The sequence below is a fragment of the Rhinolophus ferrumequinum genome, chromosome 5 (assembly GCF_004115265.2).
Source record: "Rhinolophus ferrumequinum isolate MPI-CBG mRhiFer1 chromosome 5, mRhiFer1_v1.p, whole genome shotgun sequence".
NCBI lineage: Eukaryota > Metazoa > Chordata > Mammalia > Chiroptera > Rhinolophidae > Rhinolophus > Rhinolophus ferrumequinum.
Genome location: NC_046288.1, coordinates 64,883,992 through 64,896,184, shown reverse-complemented (window position 1 = coordinate 64,896,184; position 12,193 = coordinate 64,883,992). Strand labels below are relative to the sequence as shown.

At 36.0% G+C, this 12,193-nt stretch overlaps 1 pseudogene; it reads left to right on the top strand.

Moving 5' to 3' along the window:
* The first annotated feature begins 527 nt into the window (after window positions 1-527).
* LOC117022113 (mitotic checkpoint protein BUB3-like) lies at window positions 528-1,586 on the top strand (annotated as a pseudogene).
* The last annotated feature ends 10,607 nt before the right edge of the window (window positions 1,587-12,193 follow it).

The following is a 12,193-nucleotide window of genomic DNA, read 5'->3' as shown; positions in this document are numbered from 1 at the left end:
AAAAATCATGAAATGAAATGAAGCTGTTTGAGTTTCTTTTATCATTTTTCTTCATCAAGTAGAGAAATTACTATTAAAGTCTCTATTGGGTACTGACATGACATTATATGATGAAAGTTCTTCATTCTGACCATGTTATCTGGCCCACAATTATTGTGCTGGAGTGTGTGTGTGTGTGTGTGTGTGTGTCTGTGTGTGTGTGTGTGTAGTTTTCCCCTTGCAGTGAAATGTGTTTGCTCTTAAAAAGTCTCAAGTCCCACCCTTCTGCTCCCTGGTGCCCAGTCTGGGAGCTGGCTGAGGGGCAGCTTAGCCGAATACAGCTTCTGAGGAGCAAAGGTGGGGAAAAGCCTTGCTGCCAAAGCAGATGCGTCTCTGTACAGTGAGCATCTTCCCAGCACTAGATCGCCATGGGCTTTGACACTACAAGGTGTCGTGTGATGTGGCTTCCAGCCCGTGACACAATCCTCCTCTCCAAGGGCTTAGGGCAGGACCAGATGCCTGGTTCTAATGCCAGGTACTGCCTGGACCAGATGACAGGACCTAACGAGTTCAGGCTGAACCAGTCACAAGAGGACGGAGTCTCCTCAGTGAAGTTGAGCCCCCAACACCTCCCAGTTCCTGTTGGTCTCCTCCTGGGACACACACGTGAGTCCATATAACGTTCTGGCCAATTCCGTGCTGCTCAAGTATCAGCACACCTATGCAGTCCAGGACTGCGCCTTCCAGGATCCACCGTATGCCTGGAGTGGGGCATTAGATCATCAATTGAATATGCATCATTTCAGCAGTGATCAAGAAAATTTGGTTGTAACCCAGGATGTCCTTATCAGATGTGCTGAATACTGTCCAGAAGTGAATGTGTTGGTTACTGGGACTTGGGATCAATCAGTTAAATTTCTGGATCCCAAAACTCCTTGCAATGCTGGGACCTTCTCTCGGCCTGAGAAGGTATGTACTCTCTCAGTGCATAGAGACCAGCTGATTGTGGGCCCTGCGGACCGTGGAGTGTGAGCGTGGGACCTATGGAATGTGGGCAGCATGGAACAGTGCCGGGAGTCGAGACCCAAGTGCCAGACACGTTGCATACGAGCATTTCCAAACAAGCAGCGTCATATATTCTGCAGGCTGAGAGGCGGTTGAGTACTTGGACCCAAGCCCTGAGGTACAGAAGAAGTATGCCTTCAAGTGTCACAGACTGAAATAAAATAATATTGAACAGATTTACCCAGTCAATGTCGTTTCCTTTCACAACAACCACAATGCATGTCCACAGGAGGTTCTGATGGATTTGTAAATATTTTGGATCCTTTAACAAAAAGTGGTTGTGCCAGTTCCATCAGTACCCCACCATCATCTTACCACTTGTCTTCAGTACTGATGGGACTACACTTGCCATAGCATCATCATTTACGACTATGCGTGAAATGAATGACACAGAACATCCTGAAGATGGTATCTTCATTTGTCAAGTGACAGATGCAGAAACAAACACAGGTCCCCCTAATCATCTAGTGAAGAAGTTTCTCTATGGAAAGCTTTGTTTTCCTTTCTACAAATTTGTGCATATCCCTCACGGGATGCATTAGAGTCATTGTGGATACATTACTTAGTATGTGGATTTCTCCATTTTCCTTCTGACACAAGACTAGTCCGCGCCCTTTCATGCTGATTGTATAGGGTGAGGAGTCCAGTGTCCTTATGCAAGTAATACGAAGAACTGGTTTTCTCCAGCAAGCCCAGTTGTTGTTTCTGAGAAACTTGAGCTCTTTTTGTAAAATAATGTAAACCTGTTATTTCCATGCTGTCTAATAAATCAGAGATTCAGATCCCTTACAAAAAAAAAAAAAAAAAGGTCTTAAGTCTCTATCCTTATGAGGAGATAGACATAGAGGAGGGGCCTATGCTATCTGAAGTTTGTGAGACCAAAATAGAGGAAACTAGTACATGCTAGTGTCTTAGAGTTGTCTGGGTAGTCATAAATCAAGAATGGCCACTCAGGGGTAAGAAGTGCCTGGTGGAAACAGGGAAGTGAGACAGTCAGAATACATTTCCAAAGACAGCAGAAGGAGAAGGAAATATGAAGAAGTGGAGCAGGAACCCAGGAGATGTGACCAAAAAGAGAGAACAGGGAGCAGTGAAAGAGGACGATATATGCAATGATAGTCCTGAGAAAGGCTCTCTTATCCTAAACTGACTTTTAAGTATTTCCTTGCACAAAAATACCAGATATGGTCAGTAGCAATTATACAAGATTTTGTAAATATATAATTAACATTCCGCAGATATTTTTTTCATTTCAACTTAAGGTAGAAGTATCTAGACTCCCACCAAATCTATCAGAGATCATCGCTATTCACAAAATTTCAGAAAAATAGTAATTTAGATGTAATTTCCAATAACTAACTAAAAGTATTTTTTTTGCAGTTCAGTAGTGTCAGCTCCAAGGAATGACAACAGTATTGTAAACAGAGAAAACAAACAAAAAATACTGTTACAATTTTAAATTCATTTCATTACATTGGTATATTTTCAAAGATAATAAACTTACAAAAACAACTCCTAGCTTTAGGTCCATGTAGATGATATCTTCTCCTGAAGGTAATCACAATAAAATCAACTGATCTTACCTAACCCATAGAAATGTGAAGATCATCCAGGATGTGATTACATTTTCTTTATAATGACTTTAATCAAGATGTTATCACACTAAATATAACTAAAATTGTATTAAGTTAAAATATACTTAAGGAGATTCAAGAGTCCTTAAATTTTCAAAATCTAAATAAAATCTAATTCCATAGTAAAACTTATTTTCAATAGAAACTGAATTTAGATTGTACTAAAAGGATTAGAAATACAGCAATTACTTAGGCCTGCTCCAGTTTTTGTTGTCGTTGTTGTTTTTCTGAACCAAGGAAGCAATGACACATAACATCTCTACATATAAGATTACACGCACACACACATGCACACACACACACAAAGATTCCTGCAAGATCATTCTAAATATGCCATATTTAAAAATCACTAAATCCTCATCTTATTACCAATGGGCCAGTTAAATTAGAAATTTGAAACATATCCTCATTTTTCAAGTAATGAGTCATCTATTGTTTATAGCAGTTAAATTTAAGATTATTCTATCATCTATTTTCCCAAACATTTTTTTTTCTTTTTCCCATTTTTCCCCCATTGAAATCCAGAGTATTTTATAGATGGGTACATCTTCTATGAGAGTAGACCTAAGGAGAAAATTTAATGGGCGACTGATGAACAAGTCTGGTTCCTTTTATAAAATTAGAATGTTTAATTTTTTTAAACAATTGCTCAAAATAGTATTTATATTTGAATATCTTATCAAAATCTTGGACATACAAACATATTTTTCAGCTTTCTAAAAACTAACTTTTGAATTTTCTTTATACTATTTATACTATTGATTTACACACACACACACACACACACACACAAAAAAAAAAAAAAAAAAAAAAAAAGGAAGTTTTTATATGACCGGAAATTTGAGGAGTAAAACGTAACCATTTTATCCTTTCTCAAAGAAAAAAAAAAAAAAAGATAATTGCTGGAAGATGAGAAAAATACATATGTTGCGTTAACAATCTGCATTCAAATCCTGATTCTGCTGCTGACAATAATTTTGGTGTCTCTTTAGAAGTGAAGTTACCTCTGGCAGTTTTTACGTATGGCCGCAAACACTTTGAAAGTCCTCACATTATAGGTAGGCATCATTTCTCTTCCCCTGAAGAAACCCACTTGTGATTCCTTCAACTAACAAAGTATGATCAAATTAATTCTATGTGAATTCTGAGGCTAAGTCTTAAAAGACCATATACCTTCTTATTGGAATAATCATTCTTGGAGCCTTCTGTTACAGTGTAAGAACCCAAACAACCTTTATGTTTCAGTGCTCTGAGGAAGCCCAGGCTACAGAGAGTGGCCAGATTCAGACACTCTTGGCCAATTTTGAGCCAGACTTTGAATCATCTCAGCCTGGGTGCCAAATATGTAAATGAAGAAGCCTCCAGATGATTCTCTTTTCCAGTATTCAGCTCAGCCCTAGCCATCCAGAACTTTGCAGGGGCCCCAAATGTTGCAGACCACAGTAAAGCCACTGCCATGTTCAAATCTTTGATCCATGAAATTTGTTAGAATAATAAAATGGTTGTCGTTTTATGTCACTAAGTGTGAACAGTTTATTAAGCAGCAATAGATAACAGAAATAATAGTAAATGAAAATGTTTCTTCCTCTACAAATTGACAGACTTGTCATGAAGAGGAAGAAGAGAAAATGTGGCATTATGCAAACCTGATTGCCATTTAATAACTGTTCTTTGGTAACCAGTATGAAAATCATGGATGACATTCTTATCATAGGAATTTATGGAACATTAAATGCGAAAACATAATTAAAATATTTGACACAAGCATGCATTAAAAACTGTGAAATTCTTTCACTTATTATTAAAGACATTTTATTCTGCCTTATTAAAGAAGTAGCATTATTGCCATGAGAGAAATTCAAACTATGTAAATTAAAAAGAACTAATTTCTGTGTATAGGAATCAAGGAAATTTCATTGAGCATGAGTTATCTGTAATGTACTATATAGACTTAGTAAAAGTTTCAATTCAGTTTAAAAAATGCATGTCTATATGATAGGAGGAATATATATTTTAGATCCAACAGTAAATAAAAAGCTGCTTTTCCACTCCTCATGAAATTTAGAGTCTAGCAGGTTAAGGGAATTACAAACAATTTTTAACACAGTGACTTAAGAAGTCCACATCACTATGGGAATATGTGACAGCAAAATTTACCCTAGTCTGAGATCACAGGAGGCCTTCTTGAAAACGATAATTGACAAAGAAGCAATAGAAACACTGAGATACCAGAAAACAAAAGACAAAATGGATACAGGAAATCCTCATATATCAATAATCACCTTAAATGTAAATGAACTGAACTCACCAATAAAAAGGCACCGAGTAGCAGATTGCATCAAAAAACAAAACCCAACTATATGCTGTTTCCAAGAGATGCATCTCAGCTACACGGATAAATATAGACTTAAACTGAAAGGGTGGAAATTGATACTCCAAGCAAATAGCTTCCAGATAAATCAGGTATATTCATAGTTACATCAGATGAAACCGGCTTCAAGATAAAAAAAGGTAAAAAGAGACAAAGATGGACATTTCATAATGATAAAGGGAACAGTACAAGAAAACATAACACTTATCAATATATATATGCCCCCAATCAGGGATCAACAAAATATACAAAGCAGCTACTAACACAACTAAAAGGAGAAACTGACGAAAAAATATTTTAGTAGGGGACTTAAATACATCATACACATCTATGAATAGATCATCCAAACAGAGAATACATAAGGAAATATCAGCCCTGAATGACATATTAGATCAAATGGACATAATTGATATTTATACAGCATTTCATCCTAGAAAACCAGACTATACATTCTTTTCTAGTGTGCATGGAACATTTTCAAAAATAGACCATATGTTGGGACATAAAACTAGCCTCATCAAATGAAAGAAGATTGAAATCATACCAAGCATATTCTTTGACCACAAAGCTTTGAAATTGGAGATCAACTGCAAAAAGAAAGCAGGGAAAAAACACAAATATTTGGAGATTAAACAACATGCCTTTAAAGAATGACTGGGTCAAAGAAGAAATAAGATGAAAGATCAAAAGATGCTTGGAAACAAATGAGAATGAAAATACATCCGATCAAAATTATTGGGAGGTAGCAAAAGCAGTAATAAGAGGGAAATTTACATCATTACAGGCCTATCTCAAGAAACAAGAAAAATCCCCGATAAACAATCTAACATGACACCTTAAACAACTAGAAAAAAAAATCTGATTTAAAAGATGAATACATGATACCTAATATATATCAGAAGTGTTCCAAGAAGAAACAACATAGGTAAAAGCCCTGAGGAGAGAGAATGTAGACTATCTTAGAGAATTCAAGAGAGGACTAGTGCATGTGGAGAACAATAAGGGCATGTGACTAGAGAGGGAGGCAGAGTCCACATGATAAAAAGCATTTAACATAACTTTAAGGATTTGGGAATTTCTCTTACAGAAAATGGAAAATCATTGGAAAGTTTGTAAGCAAGCAAATGATCTCAGATTTTTGTTTTACAGTATGGATTTGTGATCTGTATTACTCTCCAGAGTAGAAATCTTGAAGATTATCATACCTTTTTTTTCTTTCTTTTTTTCTTTCTTTTTTTGATGTTCATAAAGTTCTCTCATTCAATATGTTTGAACATTATTCTTCTACAAATGTACAATAGACATAGGATATTAGTTTCATGACTCATACATACTCTTATGCCCCGATTAAGAAATTAATAAAGGAGGACTGACTCTGGGTGGTGAACATATGTGATATATAGATGATGTATTACTCAATCGTACATGTGAAACCTATGTAACTTTACTAACCACTGTCACCACAATAAACTTTAATTAAAAAAGAGCTTAAAAAGTATAAAACCATTTTATCACGCACAGTTCAACTAGCTACACTCTTTAAATGTATCACCAGATTTTTTTCATGATTTAAAAAGAAAAACTTATTAAGAAGTGAGGTGATCCTATACTCTAAAACTGTTTCCCAAGTGTAGTAGGAAATTCCATAGGAATATTGCATTCAAAGAGAGTCTGGCACTTTTGGAAAAAGTAGGTTCACAAGACAACCACTTTAAAGAAGAAAATATTCAACTAAATACATATGTTATTATACAACCTCTCATACTGCTTTTAGTTACAGTATCTGAAAGTCTAAAATTCTCTTGGTCTTGCTTGCTATCTAGTGGAAGTTTATCTTTTGGGCCTTGGCATTATTGTAGAGTTCAATTCACATAAATCTTCTTTGCTTCATAACAGTTATCTCCAGGACCCTTAAAATAATAACTACCCACCTTATATCCAGGTCCCAGATATTCTACAGTTGGAACGTTTTTTTCCTGCGAGCACAGCTGCTAGAAACTTTCCATCCCCCTCCTCCTCTGATACCTTATCAGAGCAGTTTTCCTGCAAACACAGCAGTTAGAGGCTTTCCCGTCAAAACAGTGTTGAGCGATCACAGCTGTTAGGGACGGACCGCCCCGGACACCCCAGCCAGATTTTCCCCCCAACCCAGAGGCCTAATCCTATAAAACAAAGCACCGGACCCCAGTAAGTGCTCAGTCTTTGAGAACAATCCCGCTGAGCCTGCCGGTGTAGGAAAGCTGTGTTCTCCCTGATCTCTGCGTGCCGCTTGAGTCTCTAGGTCCTCGCTGCTTTTCCGCAACACTACCTACCTCTTTCTGACTTCATCCCTAGAACTTCTTTATATTCCTGGTACACGTTCCATGAGTACAGTATCCCTTCCTGAAAACAAAACAACAATAACAAAACAAAACACCCACTTGCTCTTCACTCTCCTGGCTGTGTTCCTTGTCTTGCCAATTGAATTTGCTGGTACTTAGTTCCTAAGAGCTTTATAAATCAATACAATACGTAGAACTACATTATAACACAGCTTTCCATAGTTTCTGGTGCCAGTTATTTCCTTTTGTCCTCTCTTTAACTTATTCTGACATTATATTTCCTTTTCAGCATACTTATTACCAAAATACATCAAAATTAGTGCAGAATGTATAACTAAACATAAACATATTGTCTATGTGAGTTAAATGAAAGTTGAGTACATTCAACATGTGTAAATATTAGCATATAGTATAGCATCCAAAGGCACAAATCTAACAGGTCAATTAAAGTACTTATCTTTGATATGTGAAAATATGTCACATATATAAAAAGGGTTTTGAAAATTAAACCCTACACCGACATGCAAAACTAATATTTACCATAAAAAATTTAAGTAGTTTTCTCAGAGGAATGACTCTTACTACTATCATGAGAGTTGGATGTCAGGAGCAATTTAATTATCTCATAATTTTTGTCAGAGTGGTATCCTTTGCTTAGAGAGTAGAAGTTAAGGTTTTAAGTATAGGTATAAATCTGAAAAAAAGGTCAAGTTAGCAATATGGGGTTTTGCATATAAGTAAAAATATTTTATTTTTTATAAAGTTGTCTTGTTTTCAAAGTTGAATTTATATCCAATTAATTTTTGCTGAGTTCTGGGTTATTTTATATTAATAATGAGTTTAAAAAACTGTTTTCCATATGCTAAGGTTTTAGGAGAGTCTAATGAACACTTAGAATCTTATTTCAAAAGAGAAATGTACCATGTTCCCCAAAAATAAGACCTAGCCAGACAATCAGCTCTAATGTGTCTTTTGGAGCAAAAATTAATATAAGACCCCGTATTATAGTATAGTATAGTATAGTATAGTATAGTATAGTATAGTATAGTATATATTATAAAGACCCGGTCTTATAGTAAAATAAGTCCAGGTCTTATATTGATTTTTGCTCCAAAAGACGCATTAGAGCTGATTGTCCAGCTAGGTTTTATTTTCAGGGAAACACAGTATGTTCCAAATTAATTTTGCATTTTGTTAATAATTGTGATTTGTGAATGCACACCCTATATATTAAAGCAAAATTCATTCAATACATATATAAATAATGGCATTAATAATATAAAAATATCAATGACTGGTCAAATAAGGTGGCAAATTGTTAGCAGTGATTTGTACATGAAAGTCAAATAATGAAAATTGGGGAAAACCAAAAAGTCATGCACTTTTAGCTGTCTAAGGAGATCATCTAATACACTTCTTTTTAAAGTGTTATGTGCGTTCCAATACACTGCGAAATTTTCTGAACTAAAAGATAATTTTCACAAAATGAGTATGAGAACTTCATGTTGATCTTTGTACTATTTGTTTCTTGACAATAGAGCAATGATTTAAACTTAAAAATGTAGACCAGAAAAAAATGTATTTGACTGTCTAGCAGAGTTCTCTTGGAGAAGAAAATATCTTGAGAAGCCCATTTTCTGCAAAGCGTAAGGCCTGAAGGCATGATTCGGAAGGAGAAAGCAAACAAGCACACAACCCTCCCAAATTTCTCCTCATAAGAAATAAATATAGAAGTTCCACTTGTGGAATGGCAATGTCAAGAGCTCCAAGGATCTGCTCCTCCATGAAACTGGTGAAAATTATAAAACAGCTAGTCATCTAAGTCTCTTCCAATAGTCATAATAGCTTATAGAAAATTAAGAAACATTTATTCAAGAAAATCTACTAAAATTCTGTAAGAAGAATGAGAGTGTTTTGCATTTGCACGGTGACCCTCTCGTATCTCTTCCTCCCTCAGCCTGTATTGACAAAGACACCACCCAAGATGGGTGCAGTCAACAACACAGGACTTCTGCTGGGGCCCAACTGAAAGCTATAGTGTACTGGCAGTGAGAGGCCATCAGAATTTCTCATCCAACCTACCAGCTAACTGCCCCTTAGGTTAAGCTCCTAGCAAGCGTGGCCAAGAAGAAGGAGCTCACGTTTTTCCTACCAGCCCCACTGATGGGAAAGAGACCCTCCTTTAGATGTAGCACATGGAACCCTGATTGCTTTCAGTCTGGCTTGTTTTTAAGGCAAAGTTTCCATACCAGGAGAAAGAAACTGAAGAGTACCAGAGGCTACCCATCCCCAACTGCCCAGTGCCCAGCTCCCAAAGCAGGAGTGTCACTCAGAGACAAACATGTTACTACCGTGTTTCCCTGAAAATAAGACCTAACCAGAAAATAAGCCCTAGCATGATTTTTCAGGATGATATCCCCTGAACGTAAGCCATAATACGTCTTTTGGAGCAAAATTTAATATAAGACCCGGTCTTATTTTTGGAGAAACATGGTCTCTCCACCCTGAACTCCAGAGCTAAGAGATCTTACCAAAAAGGAGAGTCAGGCCATGCAATACAAAACTCCAAAACTCTGCCCAAAAGAAGTGTTTGGGAAAGTTCAAGTATACGAGTATTCTCAAAAACAATGCAGTGTGCTGAAAAGCAAATATGAAATTTGTACTTCGTTCAGGATATAAGCTGAACCTCCGGCAAGCTAATTCATGAGAAAGAATCAAGGAAAGAGACAATTAAAAAGAGCCCCCCTCGACTCAGGACAAATCTCAAGTACTGGTATCAATAACTATCCTTGCAAAGGAGCCCACATTGAATGGGATCAGTCTGTGAAATAATTCATGACTCTGGGTATTGTTCAAAATGATAGATCGGTCAGCAATTAGTGGAGTTTATCGTCTGGATGTAATCAGGGAAAGAGACATGTGGGCCCTGCTAAAACCCCTGTCATTCCCAAGTGTCTGTGCACATGCCCAAATTGCACCTCTGGAGAGCAATGTCTGAGATTCTGTACTACAGAGGAAATATGCTTATAGAAAATAACCCAGCCAGTTAGTAAACAAATAAACAATAATAACTAGTTCCAGGACAGTGCAGGAAGGACCCAGATTTGCTACAATCTCTTTTAAAAAATGTGTGGGTTAGCATCCAAAACTATGAGACATGCTGATAAGCAAGAAAGCCTGAACCGTATACGGGGTTGGGGGAGGGGTAGGCAACATAAACTTCCTATGCGAGAAATCATATGTTGAATTTAACAAATAATTCAAAGTAGCCTTTACAAATATGTTTTTAAAAATAAAGAAAACATGTTTAAAGGAAAGGAGGTATGATTGCAATGTCTCATCCGAAAAAGAATATATCAATAAAAAGAAATTATAAACAACAACAACAAAAACTAAGTGGAACTTCTGCAGTGGAAAAATACAATTACTGAAGTGAAAACATCAAAATTCAAAATTTGAAATACTGTTTCTACGGAATGTGTCACTTTCATACCAGGGTAAAGTTGAAAACTTGTAAGTCGAACCATCATTAGGGAGCATCTGTATTAATATTAGACAAAATAGATTTTAAAACAAAACTATGTTACAGATATAGAGGAATATTTTATAAAAAATAAAATATTATATCAGGAAGATATACCAATTATACACATATACATACCAGATGACACTAAAATACATGAAGCAAAAACTTCCAAAAATGAAGAAATAGTCAACTCAACCATACTTTTACAGACATTCCACAGAGCTCCCTGTCACTTTTCAACATATGAAGACAATGATTATTTTGTGACCCAGATGAGGACCTCTTACCCCCGACCATGCTGGCATCCTGATTTCAGACTTCCAGCATCCAGAACTGTGAGAAATAAATTTCTGTTGTTTATAAGCCATCCTGTGTGTACTCTTTTGTTATAGCAGCCCTAATGGACTGACAGACATGAATTTGGGGGCCGGGGGTGGGCAGGGATGGAATGCTATAGACTGAATGTTTATGTTTCCCCCAATTTCATAATTTGAGGTCTAATTTCCAATATGATATTTAGAGGTGGGACCTTTGGGAAAAGATTAGGTCATCAGGAAGGAACTTTTACGAATAGGATGTTTCTTTACGAAAGAGACCCCAGAGAGATCCCTTACTCCTTCTGCCTTGTGACGACTCAGTGGAAAGACGGCCATCTGTGAACAAGAAAGCAGGCCCTCATTAGACACAGAATCTACTGATTGCTTGATCTTGGATTTCCCAGCTTCCAAAACTGTGAGAAATATGTAAATGTGTGGTTTTTATAAGCTGCCCAGTTTAGGAAATTTTTGTTAGAGCAACTCAAATGAACTAAGACAACCTAAGATCAGAAACAAGATAATTATATCTACTCTCGCCACTCTTATTTAACATGGAAGTTTTAGTCAGAACAATTAGGCAAGAAAAGGAAATAAAATATATCCAAAGTATAAGGGAAGAAGTAAATATATTTACTTTGTGTCATCTGTTTAAAGATGACATGATCTCAGTTTAAATAATCCTAAGGATTTACTAAAAGCTATTATTAGAACTTAAAAATGAGTTTAGCTACTTTGCAAGGTACAGACTCAATATAAAAATTCAGTTATGTTTTTTATATAATTTTAATGAATAATCTGAAAATGAGATTAAGGAAATATTTCTATGTTTAATAGTATCAAAAAGAATAAAATGCTTATGAATAAATTTAGCAAAAAGTGCAAAACTTATACTTTGAAAACTAAAAATATTGTTGAGAAAGATTAAGGAGTATCTAAATAAATGGAAAGACATTTCATAATCATCTGTAAGAATATTTAAT